Genomic DNA, 20,740 nt, shown 5'->3' on the forward strand with positions numbered 1-20,740 from the left:
GGATTTACAGGCTAACAGTGAGGGTGTTGAGTCATTGCATGGATATGGATCATTGCCTTGAGAAAGGCAGTGGCTCCTGTACCTAGGCAGAAATGAAACAAGGATGCCCATGTCTATGTTAATAAGTCTGTTCTTCTTTAGTATTGGAAACTGATTATCAGGAAGAATTTTTTCAATTTCTAGCATTTTGCAAAAATTAGTACCTGTTATAGCAAATATTGGTAGCTTTTGTGAAGGAATCTTTAGAGTGTTCTTTTTATGTAGGGTTGGTCAACATGTCCAAAGTACCATCCATATATACAACTCCAGGCTCAGATAAAGCTCATAATAATTAAATTCCCAGGCTATAAGGAGGTCATTGAAGGGTTTGAGGAAGGTGAGGAAAGGGTTCTGTATCTAATACTTTTCAATCTCATTAATATCACTTCTAACTTCTCTTGTCCTTCATAACCTTGATCACTTTCTGCAAATATCTATGTAATTCAAAGCAAGTATTTTTCATTATACCAGGCATTGAACGTGGAATGTGAAGTACTGGCATTGTGTCTCAGCCCCTTCACTTTCTTACTAGCTGAGTGACATTAGAAAAGTAATTTATATAATACTCAGAAGCTCAGTTCTCTTAACTCTGCATTAAGACTGATAATTTCAATTTCTCAGGCACCATATGCCCATATTGTTATTATTGAATGTAGTATTACAAATAATTGAAATCAGTACACATGCCAAAAATGCCTATTTTTATAATAATATTAATTATCATCAACCATCATGGCACTATAATGCTTGAACAAGCTTTTTACTCAGATTGGGAGAGCATTTTGGCATAAACAAGCTAAACAGGTTGCTTTAATGACAATTTCTTCTTTTAAAATGTTTCATGTTAACTAGCACTCCCAGGATCAAGGGCTAATTTCAGTTTTTGACAATTTATTTAAAGGTCAAGGCTTTCCCAAGCTCAGTGGATAATAATAAATAGTAAATAGCTCATAGTTTTTCTTCTGGGTCCTGAAAGATAATCCTCTGAGAATGTTTTGTGTCAGAGTAGGATAGGCCATGGTCCATCTAAGGTTGTATAAAATGACAGGTAGCTTTTCTCTTCTATCAGTCTTCATATTATCAGATGACACTAGCAAACATGTTTCTATAGCTTTACATGAATGTGATGAATGAACCAAACCTAAACATGTAAGCACTTGTAAAGAAGTATACCACAACTTAGAAAGTCAATGAACCCCTGAAAGACCATGGGTACAACCAAACAGCATGTATTAAATTCTACCTTCCTGCTAAGGTTGGTATATATTAGAAATTTCTCCCATGAGGCAAAAATCTGAAAATTGATGAATAGGTCAGAAAACCTGAGTCAAGGAAGGGTTAAAGTGGGGCTGACCAGAAGTGGCATCAGAAGCATCAAACATAAGCATGTACCTAGAGAAGGATACTCATCCTTATTTTTACTTTAATAAAGTTTGGTGAAACATCTTACAACATTTCATTACTTCTGTTCCCTTCCACCCTCTTCTCTAAGTGGAAAAAAAGGGTGTTGGTCAGGAATAATAATAAAATGACCAGGAGGATTTTCAATTAAAATGGCAAATTAGAGACACATTTATCTCCATCCTCTCCTAAAGTTTCACTGGAATAATGGGATAAAATACAAGAACCCAACAAAAAAATAGAGAATGGGGAAAGGAATAGCAACAGCAAATTTTTAAAAGCCAGAAAGCAAATAAATGCCACAGAAGATGATGCCAAGAAATGAGCTGCTTGGTGTTGCAGGGGTCCTAATGGCTCAAAAATCGGAGTCAGCTGTGACTTTTGTGGGGGCACAGGAAAACTGTTTCAAAGAAAGTTAATCACCTTGATTCTCACTCTGAGTTCTTACCCCAGTTAATACCTGGGGGTTCCCTCCCTGGTTAGGCTGAATAGGAAGGATTATGGTTCAGGACAGTAAGACTAGCTGAGAGCAAGGACATCATCCTGAAAAAAAAAAGGATGGGTAAAAATCTGTACACTGATGACCACACCCTCACCCTAGCTCCCTTCTGTTTTGCTCCAAAGATGCTGATAACCATTCTTCTTAACACTAGACAAGAGACAGATGACTCTTTTATGATAAAATAACAAGCCTGAGGCCAATAAGCACTTGAAAAGATGCTCAACATCACTAATCATTAGGGAAGTGTAAATCAAACCCACAATGAGTTACCACCTCACACCCATTAGAATGGCTACTATCAAAAAACAAAACAAAAACGCAAAATGACAAGTATTGATGAGGATGCTGAGAAATTGGAACTCTTGTGCTACATTGGTGGGAATGTCAAATGGTGCAGCTGCTGTGGTAAACAGTACAGCAGTGCCTCAAAAAATGTATAATAGAATTCCAATATAATCCAGTAATTCTACTAGTGGATATATGTCCAAAAGAATATCTAAAAGCAGGATCTCAAAATTATATTTGTACACCCATGTTCACAGCAGCATTATTCACAATAGCCAAAAAGGGTGGAAGCAACTCAACTGTCCATCAACGAATGAATGATAAATAAGATGTATATACATACAATAGAAAATTGTTCAACTTCAAAAAGGAAAGAAAATCTTATGCATGCTACAACATGGATTAACCTTAAAGACATTATCCTAAGTGAAATAATCTGGTAAAATGTCCAATAAAATGACAAATACTGTATAATTCCACTTACTGAGGAAACTAGGGTAAAATTATACAGACAGAAAGAAAAAGAGAGGTTACTGGGAGGGGGAAGAGAAGGAGGGAAGGGAGGACTGAGGAGTTGTTGTTTAGTGGCTGTAGAGTTTTAGTTTTGCAAGAGGAAAGAGTTCTAGAGATTGGCAGCACAACAATGTGAATATACTTAACACTACTCAAGTATACACTTAAAAATAGTTAAAATGGTAAAATTGATATTATGTATATTTTACCACAATTCTAAAAATTAAAAAAAAAATACAGCCTGAGAACAAAAGACCTACAGATGCTGACTACTCAGGCTCTTCCAGTGAAACATCATAACCAGAAAACCTCATAGGGAAGACTAGCATTCTGACCTATTCCCAAACACAAAGTATTTTTGTGCTTCACTAGCTGGAAAGCCAAAGATCACCAAATATATGAATAAAGCTTTTAATTCAAAAGAGAGAAACCAAAACAAACATGCAGAAAGAGCAGAAACAGGTGATAGAGGGTATTGTAAAAAAAAAATCCCAAAACATCTATAATTAATGTAATCAGAGAGATAAGTGAGGAAATTACCTTCAAGAAACAAAAAGGAGGGGCGCCTGGGTGGCTCAGTTGGTTAAGCATGTGACTTCGGCTCAGGTCATGATCTCACAGTTCGTGAGTTCGAGCCCCGCGTCGGGCTCTGTGCCAGCAGCTCAGAGCCTGGAGCCTGTTTCGGATTCTGTGTCTCCCTCTCTCTCTGCCCCTCCCCTGTTCCTGCTCTGTCTCTCTCTGTCTCTCAAAAATAAATAAGTGTTTAAAAAAATAAAAAAAAAGAAACAAAAAGGAGACTATAAAAAAAGAACATTCAAGAATTTAAAAATATGTGGTACCATTCATTTATTCAATTCAACACACCTTTTCCCCCAATTTCTACTACGTGCCAGGCACTGTTCTAGCCATTGTGAATGCCGCAGTAAATAAAACATACCTATGCACATTCAAAAGCTAGCACTTTTTTTTTCTCTAAAAAATGTTTGCAAGATATAATTGGGGAGGGGCGCCTGGGTGGCTCAGTCGGTTGACATTCTGACTTCGGCAGGGGTCATGATCTCACAGTTAGTGGGTTCAAGCCCTGCGTCGGGTTCTGTGCTGACAGCTCAGAGCCTGGAGCCTGCTTCAGATTCTGTGTCCTCCTCTCTCCCTGCTCCTCCCCCACTCACGCTCTGTCTTTCTCCTCAGAAATAAATAAACATTAAAAAAAAAAAGATATAACTGGGGAGACCTCCCAGGAAGAAACTAGGAAAAACAGTTAAAAAATGTACAGATTAATTCAATTAGAGGTCCACTATTAAAAATATTAATGAGAGATCCAGAAAAGGTAAACAGAGAAATTAGAGGGAAGAAAATCATGGAAAATAAAATCATGCTAATTTTCCAGAAATGATGAAACAAATTCCAGATTGAAAGAATCCATAGTGTGCTCCTCAAAAATTAATGAAAATGATTCACCTGAAAGCATATTCTAGTGAAAGTTCAGAACACTGGAGGCAAAGGGATGATTTCAAAAACTTTAGAAAAAGGAAGAGAACTTTAGCCCAATGTGAATGATAGGCAATCAGAATGGCATTAGACTTCTCAAATGCAATTCCAGATGCTAGAAGAAAATGGGGCAGTGACTTAATATCCCCACGAAAACCATTTCCATCCTGGAATTTGGTATTTAGCCACTCCATCTATCCTATGCACCGTTTCTCATACAATTACTGGAGGATATAATTCACCTACAAAATGGAGTAAACCAAGAATGAGCAGCACATGGAACATAGGAAAGAAGAAACCCCCAAAGGATGGTGAAGATAAATGGCATGTGAACTGCTGTATACAGGCCTAGAAAGCAACCCACCAGTTATAGCAGAAAGTGCGGACTCTAGTAAGGAGGGCTCCATAACAACGCCAGTAAGCCTTACTAAACGGAGAGCAATTTTAGGGTTCTATTGATGAGCTTGGTAATCAGTTAGTGACAGGGATTTTGTATGACAGAAAACTAAGCAAAAGAAGAGATGAAATGTAATCATAGTATATTACATGGTCCAATTGTGAATAATACCAATAATGATTATTACAAAGTAATTATTATTCTAATGAGAGAAAGAGGGAGAGAGTCAGAGAGAGAGGAGAATAGCCAAGGAATCACTAAAATTGAGAATTCAATTAATCTGAAAGAGTGGGTAAATTCTCACTTCACAGATTCAAATGATTGTATATTGAATTTATTAACAAGAAGAGTTATCTGGAATCTTGGAGTGTCTTACCTCTGCTTGCCCTATATGCGGTTCTATCTTTGCATCTCTCTGGTTGTTTAGGATCATAGCTCAAGAAATTACCCAGATCGTACAGTTCTTGTAAACCCTAGCCATGTCCCCCATTCCAAGTTCTCTGACAGTTGGCTGTGACTCAGTCTGCAGAGCGACCCAGCAGGCATGGCTTCCAGGCAGGGGATTTTCCTGCACATCTGGCCATAGTTGTTAATGATCCTCCTTTGTAATGTGATTAATGAGCGTAATGTGTGATTAATGAGTGTGAGATAGTGAAACTTTAAACAGCTGAAAATAATATTGAGTAGGTAGCTATTCATAAGGTTTGTTTTTTTTTTTTTTGGATAGCATCTAAGAACATTGGTCAAAATATTCTATGCTACATAGTTATCCAGTGGACTAGAAGGTCACCTTCTGCATCTATGCTTGTCAAAAATTTACTACAGGCTTCTTAGAAGAAAAGCTAACTAGTGTACAAAGTAGCCTTAAAATACCACACTGCAAATGTGAAATTTCTCTGGCATCTCAAAGTTTATCTTTAAAGAGTCATTTGAATTTTGTACACGTTTACTTTTGTGTTTGCTAATTACATAAAATATTAACAGCTAACATTTACTGAACATTTTCTGTGTGTGCTATGCCTAATAGTTTACATATTGTTTCTCACTCAATCTTCACAGCCATTTCATGGGATAGTTTCAATGCTCATTTTATAGGTGGGGAAAAACACAGAAGGGCTAAGTAATTTCCCAAAGATCACACAGCTCATAAGCAGTGACAAAAGTGTTTAAATATGACACTGTAGTTTGTATGCACACAGGTACTGCATTCAGACCCTGGAATCATTTAGAGTCTTTTATAACTGCCTGTCTTATCTGTGGTTCCCAAGTTTTTCATTAGGCTTATGAGAACTACAATTTGAAAAGCTATTTTATCTACTTCCATTCATTATGGTAAAAACTAGTTGAATCAAGAGCAAGAATGTTACCACTTTTAAAAAATATTGACCAGGGCGCCTGGGTGGCTCAGTCGGTTAAGCGGCCGACTTCAGCTCAGGTCATGATCTCGCGGTCCGTGAGTTCGAGCCCTGCGTCGGGCTCTGTGCTGACAGCTCAGAGCCTGGAGCCTATTTCAGATTCTGTGTCTCCCTCTCTCTGACCCTCCCCCGTTCATGCTCTGTCTCTCTCTGTCTCAAAAATAAATAAATGTTAAAAAAAATTAAAAAAAAATATATTGACCAGCACATTGTTAATTTGATTAAAAAGAAACAAGAAGTATTGTCATAATCACAGCATTAATACTACAAGTACCTTTGCGTCAGTTACCTAAGAGCCCTTAGAGAAAGGGCTTCAAAGCAGTAGGCTAGCGCTAGGTCGTCTTTTGCTCCACTGATAAGACCCCCTTTGCTAGGCTCCTCAAGCCATGTAGATGACATTTACTGAGAGCCCATGAGGCCTCAATCACTTGACTAAGCTCTGAGAATGATATTTGATTTACTCTCAAACACAATTCTTTGAGGCAAGTATTACTCTTATCCCTATTTTACAGATGAAAAAGAGAGTAGCAAATGAGAGGATAAGTAATTTGCTTGAGCTCATACAACTAGTGAATTATAGGACCAAGAGTCTTGCAAGCTCAGAGAGCTGGATTCAGCAACCCATGCTCTTAACCACTATCTTATATTGCTGACCACTTCCACCACCTTTTATCCTCATATGTGACAATGCAATAGCCAAAATTAGCGGCCATTTTCAACCTTCTATTTTTTAGGTGTCTTTAGTGGCATGTGCTTTCCCATCCACTCCCATATAGAACTTAACTTTGCATCAACTGCTAACCTATGTTGGAGGGATCCACAGGTAAAAATTCTGTACTTCCTTGGAGCCCTCAATGTGACGTGCACCCAGTGTGCTCTTGTGCATACAAGAGCTTTTGAGCAGGTAAGTGGCCTTTTGAGTTACAAAAGCTAACTGGAATGGACTTCTCAGCCAGGATATCAAGGTACTTTCATGCATTACATCAAAGTCTTTCTGTGGTGTTTCTTGATCAGAAAACCAATTTAAGGGTGATTTCAGCTCTTTCAACAAAATTCTTAGCTCAATTGTCTAAGGCAGAGGTTTCTCAACCTCAGTACTATTGACATTTTGAGCTGGCTAATTCTTTGTTTGGTGAGGGCTGTCTTGTGAATTGTAGGATATTTAGTAGCATCCCTGGCCTCTACCACCAGATGCCAGTAACAGTCCCTTCCCATGACCCCCTGTAGTTATAACAACCCATTTCTAGACATTGTTAGATGTCCCCTATGGGACAACATACCCCCAGTAGAGAAACACTGGTCAAAGGTAAAATTCTTCCTATGAAATTCCCAACAAAAAGTTCATAAAGTATGTTATTGAGCTTTATTTTTATTTCAGAAAAATACCTTCTAGCCTGATTTTGACATAAAATTTACTTGGGTTATTTTTACATATACTAAAAGACTAAGAGAAAGTAACCACTATATTTTTTTTTCCTCTTTTCTCTCTCTCTCTTTTTCTCTTTTTTTCAGTGCTTACTACTTACCCTCTTATAAGCTGGTACCTCCAAATCACATGTTCCTCATACACAACTTCATGTCAACTCCAAACCCAAAAATTCACCTGAAAAACCACCATCTCCTCCTGAACATCCCAAAGGAAACTTAAGACAATGTGTCCAACACTGAACTCATTTTCCACCTCTACAAATGTTCTCTTTGTTTCTCATTCCCAGTGTAAAGTTGATGTCCAAATATTTTTTTCTATGATTTTTTAAATGGCTTCCCTATCTGTTTTCTGGCATCCTCACTGTTAGTTCAGACTTATTTACCATTAAAATTGCCACAGGAGCCTTCTGGCTAGTCCTCCTCCAGTCCATCATCTGCATTGTTGCCCAAGCCAACACTCTAAAATACAAATCTCATTCTTTTATTCCTTTAAATACAGTCCAAATCCCCTTAGCTGGGCTGGTGAAGCCCTTTATAAAGCATCCCTTGCTTTCTACCATCTTATTATAATAAATTAGTGAGGATTCCATTTGCTGCTAGGATAAAGGCATTCTGAGAACTTGAGCCAGAAACTAAATACATAAAATGTATTATATATCCCATCATATTGAAGTAATGGTTTGTGCATAGTATAATGGACTTGAAGATGTAAGCTCCTTTAGGTGCCTTTTACATTAAAAAAGGTGAATTTCAGCACATACTCTCAGGCCTGCCAAAAACTCAATTTTATTTTCCCCATAAATGAATTTAATTTCTATTTTACATTTTCCTCCTCATTTTTCCAGGTAGAAGAAACATAATCTCAACTGGTTCAGGCTTTCTACTTTTTCCCATATATCACACCTAAGTTTTGAGAGCTTAGTTGGGTGACCACATAATTTTTAGTTTTTTAGTTTTAATTTCTTTAGTGAGAAGAACCACTATTTAAGAGTTTTGCATGAGGCAACTAATATAAATCAAGGAGATCCTAGAAAAATGGAGATATATGGTCACCTTCAACTTAGGTAAGGTAGGTCTAGTAGTTGAGGGTTGTTGGAATCTATGAACTATTCAGTAATCATCTGTCTATACTAGATGACAGATAATATTATATCCGGATACAACAATGTCCAGAGGGGAAAAATGTTCTGCCTCATTCCTATCTGGTCTTTTGTCATCTGTCCATACGTATCTCAGCTGTTTCCACCCTCTTTTCTAGCAATAGGCATCTCTTGTCTGGCTCACTTTCAGGTCCCTCCAAACTGAGGGAGATGGACAAAAATGACCTGAATCTCCTTAATTTCACTGACATGGAACGTGACTGTCTCAGGCATTTCTACTCAATCGTGTCTACGTTGTACTGCATGCAGGAAACTTCTGTTGAGCTTGCAATCCTCATGAGCTCTACCTCAAAATCCAGATGGAGTTATCCAGAGTTCTTGAATTCTGAATTTTATCTCAAGTTTCTATTGTGCACCCAACCCCCAACTAGGAAACAGACTGTGGATGAGACACAGGATTGCTTTTTAGGAATCCACCTACATCTAAGTTATTTGTCCTCTCTTTGCCCTCCCCATGCACTCTTTATCCCTCTGCAGTGAGATAGCCCAACTTGTCTATTTTCTCAGATTTGTTGTTTGTGAAATAAACATTATACCCTAGATGCAAATCTTACTGAAGCTCAAAGGTATTTTCTTTGCTTGTGTGTCTTGTCATCTTTCTCCTAACATAATAAATGCTGCTGGCAATAAGGGGGGGGGGGGGGCGGGCAAAATGTATAAGAAACTAGAGAGTAATACAACTCAAGTTATTGATGAGTATAAAAACATATTATGTTTTCAATTACAGAAGGCAAACGAATTTTAGAGCAGAGGAAAATAATATGGGAATTGTGATGGTTGATTTTACATGTCACCTTGGTTAGGCAATGGTGACCAGTTATTTGGTCAAACACCAGTGTGGCTGTGAAGGTATTGTTTAGGTGTGATTGATATTTAAATCAGTAGACCTTGAGTAAATCCTATTACCCTCTATAATGTAGGGGAGCACCAACTCTTCAGTTGAAGACCTATTTACTGAAAGAGAAGGAATTCTTCTCAAGACTGCAAAATAAGAGCCCTGCCTGACTTATCAGTCTGTTGCCCTTTCCTTCAGATTTCAGTTAAAAAAAAAAAGTAGATTTTAGCACTAAAACAAGAAGTAAAATTAATTTTAATAATAAATTTTATTCAACCCTATGAATCCAAAATATCATTGCAACATGTAAGTTATATAAAAATAATGTATGAGATATTTTATAGTCCTTTTTTTCATACCAAATCTTCAAAACTCTATTCATATTTTACATGTATGGGACATCTCAATATGGACCAGCTATATGTGGCTAATGGCTAACATACAGGACAGAGCAGATCTAGACCAAAACACGTATGAAAAAGAATTAAGGAGGCATTTTGTGCATTATCATGGAATTAGAGATTATTAGAACAGGTAAATTTATTTGAAGTTTAATCCTTTGATTTGACTCCATTACACAAATAAAAAAACTAAAACTCATAGAAGTAAAATGATTATGTGGAAATCATTCAGTTAATCAGACTGGCAGAAAGAAGACAGCAACCCAAAATTTCTTATTTTCATCATTAGCCATTAAATAAAAATTTTAAAAGAACAATATATGATAGGAAGCTATATCATAGCTTCAAGCAATCAAATACTCCAATCAAATGAGCTTAAACAATATCTTAGATAATCTTGTTACCTAACATAACAAGATTCCTACCTTGGTTGCTTTAGAGGCTCCACAGGGTCATCAAAAGTTCCAGTTCTTTCCATCCTTCTGCTCTGCCATCTTCTATGTGGCAGCTTTGCCCTCAGCTGGCCCCTCATGGTTTCAAGCTAGCTGTATTAATTCCAGACAAAATCTCCAGTGAGAAAGATGTGTTAAGGGTGAAAGGCACTGTCTCTTTTCATGTCTCCTTTGTAGGAGGGAGTAAACTTTTTTGAGAAGCTTCTAAACAGAATAATTCTCTCGTTTCAATGACTGGGACTGGAAACATGCATATTCCAAAACCAATCGCCAACAAGATAAATAAGATTAACAGAATTCTAGATGATTTATTTCAAAGTAGAATGGATTTGGGGAGGGGAGACCCATGGCTACCACAACTCTGATTAAACTGAATAGCTGAAAAACCAATTGTAGTGAAAATATAGTTATATTCACAACCCGAGAATTCTATAGAAAGCTGTCTTTTTTTAGCCCCAAACTCCATTTTGATGTAATAAACTAATGGCTCAACAAACACACATGAAATGACATGCTGCTATTTCTTAACCCAAACCCCAGAATTATAAGAAAGAAAGCTCTAGTTATGTTAAACCAGAGATCTGACAAGTCTTTATTGAGGGCTTAGTATGCAGCAGGTACTCGTTTAGTCATTGCCACATGTACCACGTTTGATCCTTATGGCTACCCAGTGGAAGGACTGTTTGTTTTTTTTTCAACCTTGATTTTTTTAAATTTAATTAATTTACTTAGTTTTTCAAGTTTTATTTAGAAATAATTGATATACATCACTATAAATTTAAGACAAACAGCACGATGGTTTGATTTATATACATTGTGAAACAATGACCACAACAGGTTCAGCTAATTGAAACGACTGTTAAAATCATGTCCCTAATAGCTTGGGTCTTAAAGAAGTTAGTGATTCCTGTTTGAGGTTATATATGGAGCCCATTTACTTTTTTTTTTTTTTTTTTGAGAGAGAGAGAGAGAGAGAGAGCGAGCTTGAGCAGGGGAGAGGAGCAGAGGCTCCATGCTCAGCACAGAACCTGACACAGGGCTGGATCCCACACCTCTGGAATCATGACCTGAGCTGAAATCAAGAGTAGGTTGCTCAGGGGCGCCTGGGTGGCGCAGTCGGTTAAGCGTCCGACTTCAGCCAGGTCACGATCTCACAGTCCGTGACTTCGAGCCCCGCGTCGGGCTCTGGGCTGATGGCTCAGAGCCTGGAGCCTGTTTCAGATTCTGTGTCTCCCTCTCTCTCTGCCCCTCCCCCATTCATGTTCTGTCTCTCTCTGTCCCAAAAATAAATAAATGTTGGAAAAAAAAAAAAATTAAAAAAAAAAAAAAGAGTAGGTTGCTCAACTGACTTAGCCACCCAGATGCCTTGAGCCCATTTTCTAATCCAAGTGTCTTACTCTAAGTCCAGTGCTATTTCTACTCTACTAATCGACTATTAAACTAGTAAATTTTGTCAGCATAGCAGCTTAGGGTAGGAGACAGCACTATTATTTTCTCTTCTAATTATTATAAATAAACTTTGTGAAAACTTAATCAGAAGAGATTCCATAAATAAATCACAAATGGAGTACAATTATAGGAGAAGCATACTATAAAGCAGAGGTTGGCAAACTACAGCCCAACTGCTGCCTGGTTTGTAAATAAAGTTTTATTGGAACACAGCCACTTATTTACCTTTTTTTTTTCCGTGACTGCTTTCTCTCTACACAGGCAAAACTAAACAGTTGCAACAGAAATCCTATAACCTGAAAAGCTGAAAATATTTACTATCTAACCCCTTATAGAAAGTGTCTCAACCCCTCATCTGAAGGAAAACTTTTAGAATTTGAAATCAAGAGACCTGAATTTGAAATCTAATTCTGACTAGATTTAGTGGTTGTATACTCTGGGGCATTTCATTTAACCTTTCCAAATTCAGTTTCCTTCTCTGAAAAGTAAGAATCATGCCTAATTCAAGAAATTTTGAGGGGTGCCTGGGTGACTCAGTCAGTTGAGCCCAACTCCTGATTTCAGCCCAGGTCATGATCTCATGGGATTGAGACTGAGCCTGTGCATTGGGCTTTGAGCTGGGCGTGGGGCTTGCTTAAGATTCTCTCTCTCCCTCTCCCTCTTCCCCTCTTCCCTCAAAAAATGAAAGAAAAAATAAAAGACATTTAAAAAGAAATCTTGAGAATTATATAAGCAAATGTATACGACAATGGTTTGTGATCCAAAAGTTGTAGCCAGTGCATAATAAATATGAAGAGTAGTTTTGTCAAGTCTCAGAGAAAAGACAAAGGAAAGTCTCATTTCTCTGCCATTTTGAAGTTTTCCTGGCACTAAAGTGGATATATAAGTGGATATTTGAGGCCAAATGGGAATTAAATAAAAAAAAAAAATTGGGATGTTTTGCTTCCCAAGACAGCACTATTTGTTTGACTGAACAATAGCTGACTGTGAAGAGTTCAGGGACACCAGGGTAAGGTGATGGGCATATCTCTGTAGTGGCTTCTTATAGATGGTTAAAGAATAGATAGGAAGCCAATGGACACATGTTGGTAGTAAAATTGGCCAAGCAAATGATGCAGAGCCTAGATGACTGCCTAAGGATATTTTAAAATTAGTTTCTAAATATAAAGACATTAAATTATATTGTCTTTTCTACCAATAAAATGTGTACAATTCCCAATTATAGTGGATGCACTGTCCGAAGGTAATAACATTTAGACTATGAGTTTTAAAAGCAATAATGTCACATATAGTAATTTTAAAAACTACTTCTTGTGGTCTACCTTCATTTATGATGCACTCATGTAAATTTCTTCCTTGCTGTTGACCTTGATCACAATACGAAAAACAGTCATCCTTCTATTTTTAAGCCTTGTCAGCAAATATCTTCCTCTTTTGTTCTAGGCCACCCTGGATTATGGAGGAAAAAAAAAAACACAAAAAAAAACCCTAGTAAGATATGGAGCAAATTATAGCAAAAAAGGCCATTTACACTGCTATTCTGACTGCTATTACCAGCAATAACTATCATCTCTAAGCTTTTCAACAATGAGTCCATACCAATAAGTGGAAACACTTTTTATAAGTGCTGTATAGTAATACCTGACATGTATATAGCACCTTTCATCTGTAAGAATCCCAAAGTGCCATGTGGAGTATCCTGGAATCACTTCATCTACTAGAGAAATACAACAATCTCTGGAGTACAAAGCAGCAACCTTTCCATACACATAATGGTCCCAGTCTTGGCTTGGGGAGATGGCAAGAGTACACACGTTTTACACTTCTAGCCCCTCCAGACCAACATGCCTTACACTCTTGCTTCATTTGCACAACATGTGGACCCAGAGATAAACTCCTCCATTTCTACTTTTTCTGTAGGAAAAAGTGGGAAGGCTGACTCTTGAAAACCTTGGGGACCTAAGGAAACCTTTTCTAAGTGCAGATTTGTTTTGACTGCTCCTTATTTACAGCAGAGTTTGTGGAAATTAATTAAAACAGAACAATTATAGAAATAGTAGAATATTAGAAATAGTTTGAAGCCTGAGCCAGTTTGATGCCAGTTTCTGTTACTTCCAGCTGTAGATTTGGGGAAAGTTTCTTAATTTCTCTCAGCCTCATTTTTAAAAATGCAGATGCTAATACCTACTCCAAAATGAGCTTACAAATTTAAAGTGACTGTCAGAGTAGTCAGGATAGTGTAGGCACACAATAAAAGTCTTCTTCTTCATTTCCACAATGTATATCCGTAGGAAACATTCCAAGTTTGCTGATTAAATCATGGGGGTTAAAGAGAGCAAAGTTTCTATTATTTCTTAAAAAGTTAACTTTAGTAATGGTAATACTACAGATTAGGAGTCAGGAATTTGATTTAATAATCTTTGGCTGTGTCAGTTATTTGATTCCTCCAAATAACTCTGTCTACTTAAAAGAAAAACATAATATCCCCTACTCCCCTCACTGAAGACTTAGGATAAATTGAATATTGCTTGCAACACAGCTCTGCTTCCTCAGAAAATGGTGCCATGGAAAGACAACACAACATTACTCTGATTAGGATTGTTGACCAAGACCAGATTTGAAAGAACTAATGAGTAGAAAGGAAAGATTTAGAAAGGTTATATTGGAGCACAGGGGTTGCTCAGTCAGTTAAGTTGACTCTTGATCTCGGCTCAGGTCATGATCTTTCGGTTTGTGAGATGAGCCCCATGTTAGCGCAGAGCCTGCTTAGGATTCTCTCACCACCCCCCTCTCTCTCTGCCCCTTCCCCTGCACACATGCACATACTCTCTTTCTCTCCCAAAATAAAGAATAAACTTTAAAAAAATAGAAAGGTTATATTAAAGTCACAGATGAAAATAAGTACATATCCTATCTTGAAATTATCCCCATCTCTTCCCTACCCCTCACTGTAAAAGTTCAGAAGGATGTAGAAAACCAATAGAAGGTAAGCCACCTACTTTTTCTAGACTATAGCATATTCATTAAGCAAATATTTATTGAGAACCTATTATGTGCAAAGTATGGCAATATTTCATTCTCGGACCAAACTAAAAGATATTCAGCTCAACTAATATTCCTTGATATCTGCTATGAGCCAAGTACCATGCTTAGATTTAGAACTAATGAGCTAAAAGAAAAAAAAAAAAAAAGGAAAGAAAACAAAGCACTTCATCCTCAAAGAAAAGATGTCCATAGATAGAGCTATGTCATAGAAGGCAAGATGTAAAATGTATGACATAATTGTAAAAAAGCATGAGCTTTGAAATTGGCTAATTGCTTAAAAGACAGCCTCACCATTTATTAGCTATTTCACTTTCTCTAAATTCTGTTTCCTTACACTTAATTTTCAGAGATATTTTAAGCACAGGATAAATTTATATGTGAAAGTCTGGCTTGGCCTACAGTATTCACGCAATGTATATTAACTTTAAAAATACTAAAAAATATTGTAATTATTATGTACAAATAATTAGAAACATAATGAATTTAAAGCAGGGACTCCCAATGGGGGATGATTTTGTCCCCTAAGGACTTTTGGTGATATCTGAAGATATTTTCAGTTGTAGAACTTGGGGAGGTGGAGGGAGACTACTGTCTAGCAGATAGAAAACGGCCAGGGATGCTGTTAAACATCCTGCAATAAACAGGACAGCCTTCCACAATAAAGAATTATCCAGCCTCAAATGTCAATAGTCCCAAGGTCAAGAAACTCTGATTTAGAGAAAAGAATCTATCCATCTATCTATCCATCTATCCATCTATCTATCTATCATCTATGCTTTCATCCATGTTTCTATCAGTCAAAAGTGGTTTTGTCAGCTAAACTAATTTAATTGCTGTTAGGTTGATTGAAAATAAAAAGCAAACTACATCTTCTAAAGTGAAGTTCAGAACAGATCTGAATCCTAGAGGGTGAGAACAGAACATAAAATCCAGAAAAAATCTTGGTACTGCTGGTGATCAAAAATTGAAGTCCATTATTATTAAGACATTAAACTTAGAAATAAGGGTATTGCTGCTGGAAAGTGCAACAATATTAGTGATATTTGCTACTCTGCCACGAAGGAAGAACAGGAAAAAAAAGGAAGAAAAAAAAAGAAAAAAAAAGAAGAAAGAGTCAAAACAGAGGCCAGTAGGGCCAGGGAAACTCATATGGAGAGTGACATGTTTAAAACCCAGCCTCAGGATCCTGCTGCTTTACTAAAGGGAAAATGAGAAAACCTGAAGAACCATAGAAAAAAATTTCTGGTCTGTCTCCTTGGGGAATGGGGCTTCTATTCAAGTAAATAATTCTTTTATGATATACAGAGTGGGAAAGAGAAAGATGTAACAATGCAATATATCCCATGGGGCAGAAGGTAGGTAGAGAGGCTGTGAGACAACTGGTAGCCAAAGGTCTGCTTTGGGAGGACAGGGAGGCCCAGGGAAGCAGCCAGGAGCCAAAGGGAGTGCAGTGGAGTCTAACCTGGAAGGGAGTCAATGTATAAGGAGGGAGCAGGCTCAGTGGATTGTGTCTTGTGTAACCACAGTGAAAAAGGTTGCAGAATAGAAGAAAAATCTGGCTAATTTAAGGAGTGTTGGACAAAGGAGAAGTGATCTATATTATAAGGTTTCTCCCCAGGGCCCAGTACCCTAGTATTTAGTACATGGAAATTGAGAGTAAACGTAGAGGTAATTCCTAAGTGCCATTAGAATACACCCAGAAGTGGGGCGCCTGGGTGGCGCAGTCGGTTAAGTGTCCGACTTCAGCCAGGTCATGGTCTCGCGGTCCAGGAGTTCGAGCCTCGCGTCGGACTCTGGGCTGATGGCTCAGAGCCTGGAGCCTGTTTCCGATTCTGTGTCTCCCTCTCTCTCTGCCCCTCCCCCGTTCATGCTCTGTCTCTCTCTGTCCCAAAAACAAATAAACGTTGAAAAAAAAATTTTTTTAAAAAGAATACACCCAGAAGAGGACAAGCAACCCAGCCATCTAAGACAGTGGGACTAAGCCACTCCTCGAAGTATTGCAGTCTAGAGACTTTTCACCCACTCATTGTGCTTTTGGAAGAGTAGGTAATCAGATTCAGCAGGTTTAATTATAATTAGTTCTCAAATTCACATTTCTTAAGAATGTACAAAGGCAGCAAATATTGGGCTTCTGCTGTGAGCTGATACAGGCCCCAGTATTTGAAATTAGAGTTGGTGGTAGAGTGAAATGGGGTACGACGCTGGTGGTGGCATAGGGCAGGACATAGGGAGACAGGCACAAATAACCTATTAAACTGCAGGATATAATAAAATAAATATTTAAAGTACACATAAGACACTGAATCTAGAGAAGAAAAAGACCCAAAAAATAGACCCACATAAACATAGTCAACTGATCTTTGACAAAAAACCAGAGGCAATACAATGAAGCAAATGCAGTGTCTTCAACAAATGGTGTTGGAACAACTGGACATCCACATGCAAAAAAGGGAATGTAGACACAAACCTTACAGCATTCACTAAAACTAGCTTGAAATGGGTCATAGACCTAAATATAAAATGCAAACCTATAAAAGTCCTAGAAGATAACATAGGAGAAAATCTACACGACTTTGGGTATGATGATATCTGTATAGATTCAACAATAAAGATAAGATCTGTGAAATAAATAATTGTAAAGCTAGACTTCATTAAAATTAAAAGTGTCTGCTCTATGAAAGACAGTATTAAGAGAGTAAGAAGACAAGTCATAGACTGGGAGTAAATATTTGTAAAAGACATATTTGATAAAGGACTGTTATCCAAAAAAATATAAGAACAAAAAAACCAAAATCTCTTAAAACTCAACAATAAGAAAACAAACAATGCTATTAGAAAATGGGCCAAAGACATTAACAAGACACCTCACCAAGGAAGGTATGTAGATGAAAAGTAAGCACATGAAGAGATGTTCCATATCATAGGTGATCAGGTAAATGAAAATTAAAACAATAATAAGGAACCATTATAAACATATTAGAATGGTCAAAATCTGGAACACTGATAACAGGAGCTCTCACTCATGGGTTTTGGGAATGCAAAATGGAATAGTCACTTTGGAAGATAGTTTGGTAGTTTCTTACAAAACTAAACAAATTCTTAACATACTATCCAGCAGTTACCCTCCTTGGTATTATCCAAAGGAGTTGAAGGTCCACACAAAAACCTGGACAAAGATGTTTATAGCAGCTCTATAGCTGCACAAGGATGTTTGCCAAAACGTGGAAATGATCAAGAAGTCCTTCAGTAGGTGAATGGATAAACTGTGGTATATCCAACAAAGGAATATTACTTAGTGTTAGAAAGAAATGAACTATCAAACCATGAAAATACATAAAGGAACCTTAAATGTGTATCACTAAGTGAATGAAGCCAATCTGAAAAGGGGACTTACTATGTGATTCCAACTATATGACATTCTGGTAAAAGCAAAACTATAGAAATAATACAAAAAATCAGTGACTGCCAGGAGAAGGAAGGGTAGTGGGGTGGGCAAGAAATAGAGGAATTGGTGGGACAAAGAAAATTCTGTGTATGATACTGTAGTAATGGATACATGTCATTATACATTTCTCCAAATGTACAACATCAAGAGTGAACCATAAGGTAAATGTGGACCTTGGTAATTATGATGTATCAATGCAGGTCCATCAGTTGTAACAAATGTACCACTCTGGTGGGGGATGCTGATGATAGTGGAGGCTATGTTTGTGTCAGGGCAGAGGATATATGGGAAACCTATGGACCTTCATTTCAATTTTGTTGTAAAACTAAAACTCCTCTAAAAAATCCAAGTGTTGGGGCGCCTGGGTGGCGCAGTCGGTTAAGCGTCCGACTTCAGCCAGGTCACGATCTCGCGGTCTGTGAGTTCGAGCCCCGCGTCAGGCTCTGGGCTGATGGCTCAGAGCCTGGAGCCTGTTTCCGATTCTGTGTCTCCCTGTCTCTCTGCCCCTCCCCCGTTCATGCTCTGTCTCTCTCTGTCCCAAAAATAAATAAACGTTGAAAAAAAAATTAAAAAAAAAATTCCAAGTGTTGATAGGGGCACTTGTACCCCAATGTTTATAGCAGCACTCTCAACAATAGCCAAATTATGGAAAGAGCCTAAATGTCCATCAACTGATGAATCGATAAAGAAATTGTGGTTTATATACACAATGGAATACTACTTGGCAATGAGAAAGAATGAAATATGGCCCTTTGTAGCGACATGGATGGAACTGGAGAGTGTGATGCTAAGTGAAATAAGCCATACAGAGAAAGACAGATACCATATGGTTTCACTCTTATGTGGATCCTGAGAAACTTAACAGAAACCCATGGGGGAGGGGAAGGAAAAAAATAAAAGGAGGTTAGAGTGGAAGAGAGCCAAAGCATAAGAGACTCTTAAAAACTGAGAACAAACTGAGGGTTGATGGGGGGTGGGAGGGAGGGGAAGGTGGGTGATGGGTATTGAAGAGGGCATCTTTTGGGATGAGCACTGGGTGTTGTATGGAAACCAATTTGACAATAAACTTCATATATTGAAAAGAAAAATCCAAGTGCTGAAAAAATAGCTAAAAGAGGCATCTTGATGTTTACCAAGCTAAAACATGTATTATATATTATAAAGCATCAATAATTAAAACAGTGTGGTATTGACTCAGGATTAGACAAATTGATCAATGGAATGGAACAAATCTCCAGAAGAAAGCCTAGGTATATAGGGAGATTTAAAATATGATAATAATGATATCTCAAATCAGTGAGGTAAAAATGGACATTTTAATAAAGGGCATTAGCATCACTGGGTAGCCATTTAGGAAAGATAATATTCTATCTGTGCCTCATATTGTATATCAGTATAAACTCTGAATGTACTGAAGTATTTTAATTTTTTAATGTTTATTTATTTTTGAGAGTGAGAGAGAGACAGAGAAAGACAGAGTATGAGCAGGGGAGGGACAGAGAGAGAGGGAGACACAGAATCTAAAGCAGGCTCCAGGCTCTGAGCTGCCAGCACAAGCCTGATGTGGGGCTCAAACTCACAGACTGCAAGATCATGACGTGTGCCAAACTTGGACACTTAAGTGACTGAGCCACCCAGGCTCCCTGCACTGAAATATTTTAAATGTAAAAATAAAATAATAAACGTATTTACAGAATGAATGTGTGAATTCTTTCATAAACCGAGATTAGGAAACTATGTCTTGCATGGCAAACAAAACAAAAGCCAGAAGCCAATTCAAAAAGAAATCAGCAACTGGGAAAAACATTTGCAACCCTTAGAAAATGGGGGCTGGGGGTGGGGAATGAGTAACATTTCCAAAGAACCCAAAAGAAAAACAGCTAAAAGATCTAAATAGAGACCCCCCCCAAAAAAAAAAAGAAAAAGAAGAAAAGAAATACAAATGGTCCCTAAGCATGAAACAAGAGCACGATTTCACTTAGAGAGACTACATTGACATTCTATCTCTCAACTACCATATGGCCAAAATTCCAAAAGTGTTCACAGCACACATTGTTGGCCAGACCGTGAGAAAAGAGGGGCTCTCCTGTCATGCTGGTGGGAGTACAAAATGATACATCTAGAAAAGGAAAATCTTCACTGCGTTTGGCAATGTCTACCAAAATTACAAAAGCATTTACCCACTGAACCAGAAATCTTACTTTGGAGACTCTCATTCTGGCATTGCTTGAAATAAGAAAAGATTGTGCAAGACAGGGAGAAAAAGTGAAATACATGTTCATGTTCACTTGTATTTAGATAAAGTAACATCAAAAGGTTGAACAAAAAAGAAAATGGTTATCTATAGGGGAGATTTCTTAATATCTGCCTTTCATATCATTTTTATTTTGTAAATGTATTAATTATTTAAAAACCTCAATTAAACATTTATTTCTAGACTATTGCAATTTTTAAAATCCAACCAGTCTGCTGCCATCCTAACCAC

At 37.5% G+C, this 20,740-nt stretch overlaps 1 long non-coding RNA gene across 1 annotated transcript in view; it reads right to left on the reverse strand.

The window, feature by feature from the left end:
• LOC123385932 overlaps positions 1-20,740 on the reverse strand; it is a 148,611-nt gene that overhangs the window by 96,265 nt on the left and 31,606 nt on the right. Inside the window, exons 2-3 of the long non-coding RNA XR_006599218.1 lie at positions 13,088-13,214; positions 10,290-10,409 (exon numbers count right to left, since the gene is read on the reverse strand). This is a non-coding gene — a long non-coding RNA (uncharacterized LOC123385932). The remainder of the gene's footprint in view (positions 1-10,289; positions 10,410-13,087; positions 13,215-20,740) is intronic.

Source organism: Felis catus, chromosome B3 (assembly GCF_018350175.1).
Source record: "Felis catus isolate Fca126 chromosome B3, F.catus_Fca126_mat1.0, whole genome shotgun sequence".
In the NCBI taxonomy this organism is placed as follows: domain Eukaryota; kingdom Metazoa; phylum Chordata; class Mammalia; order Carnivora; family Felidae; genus Felis; species Felis catus.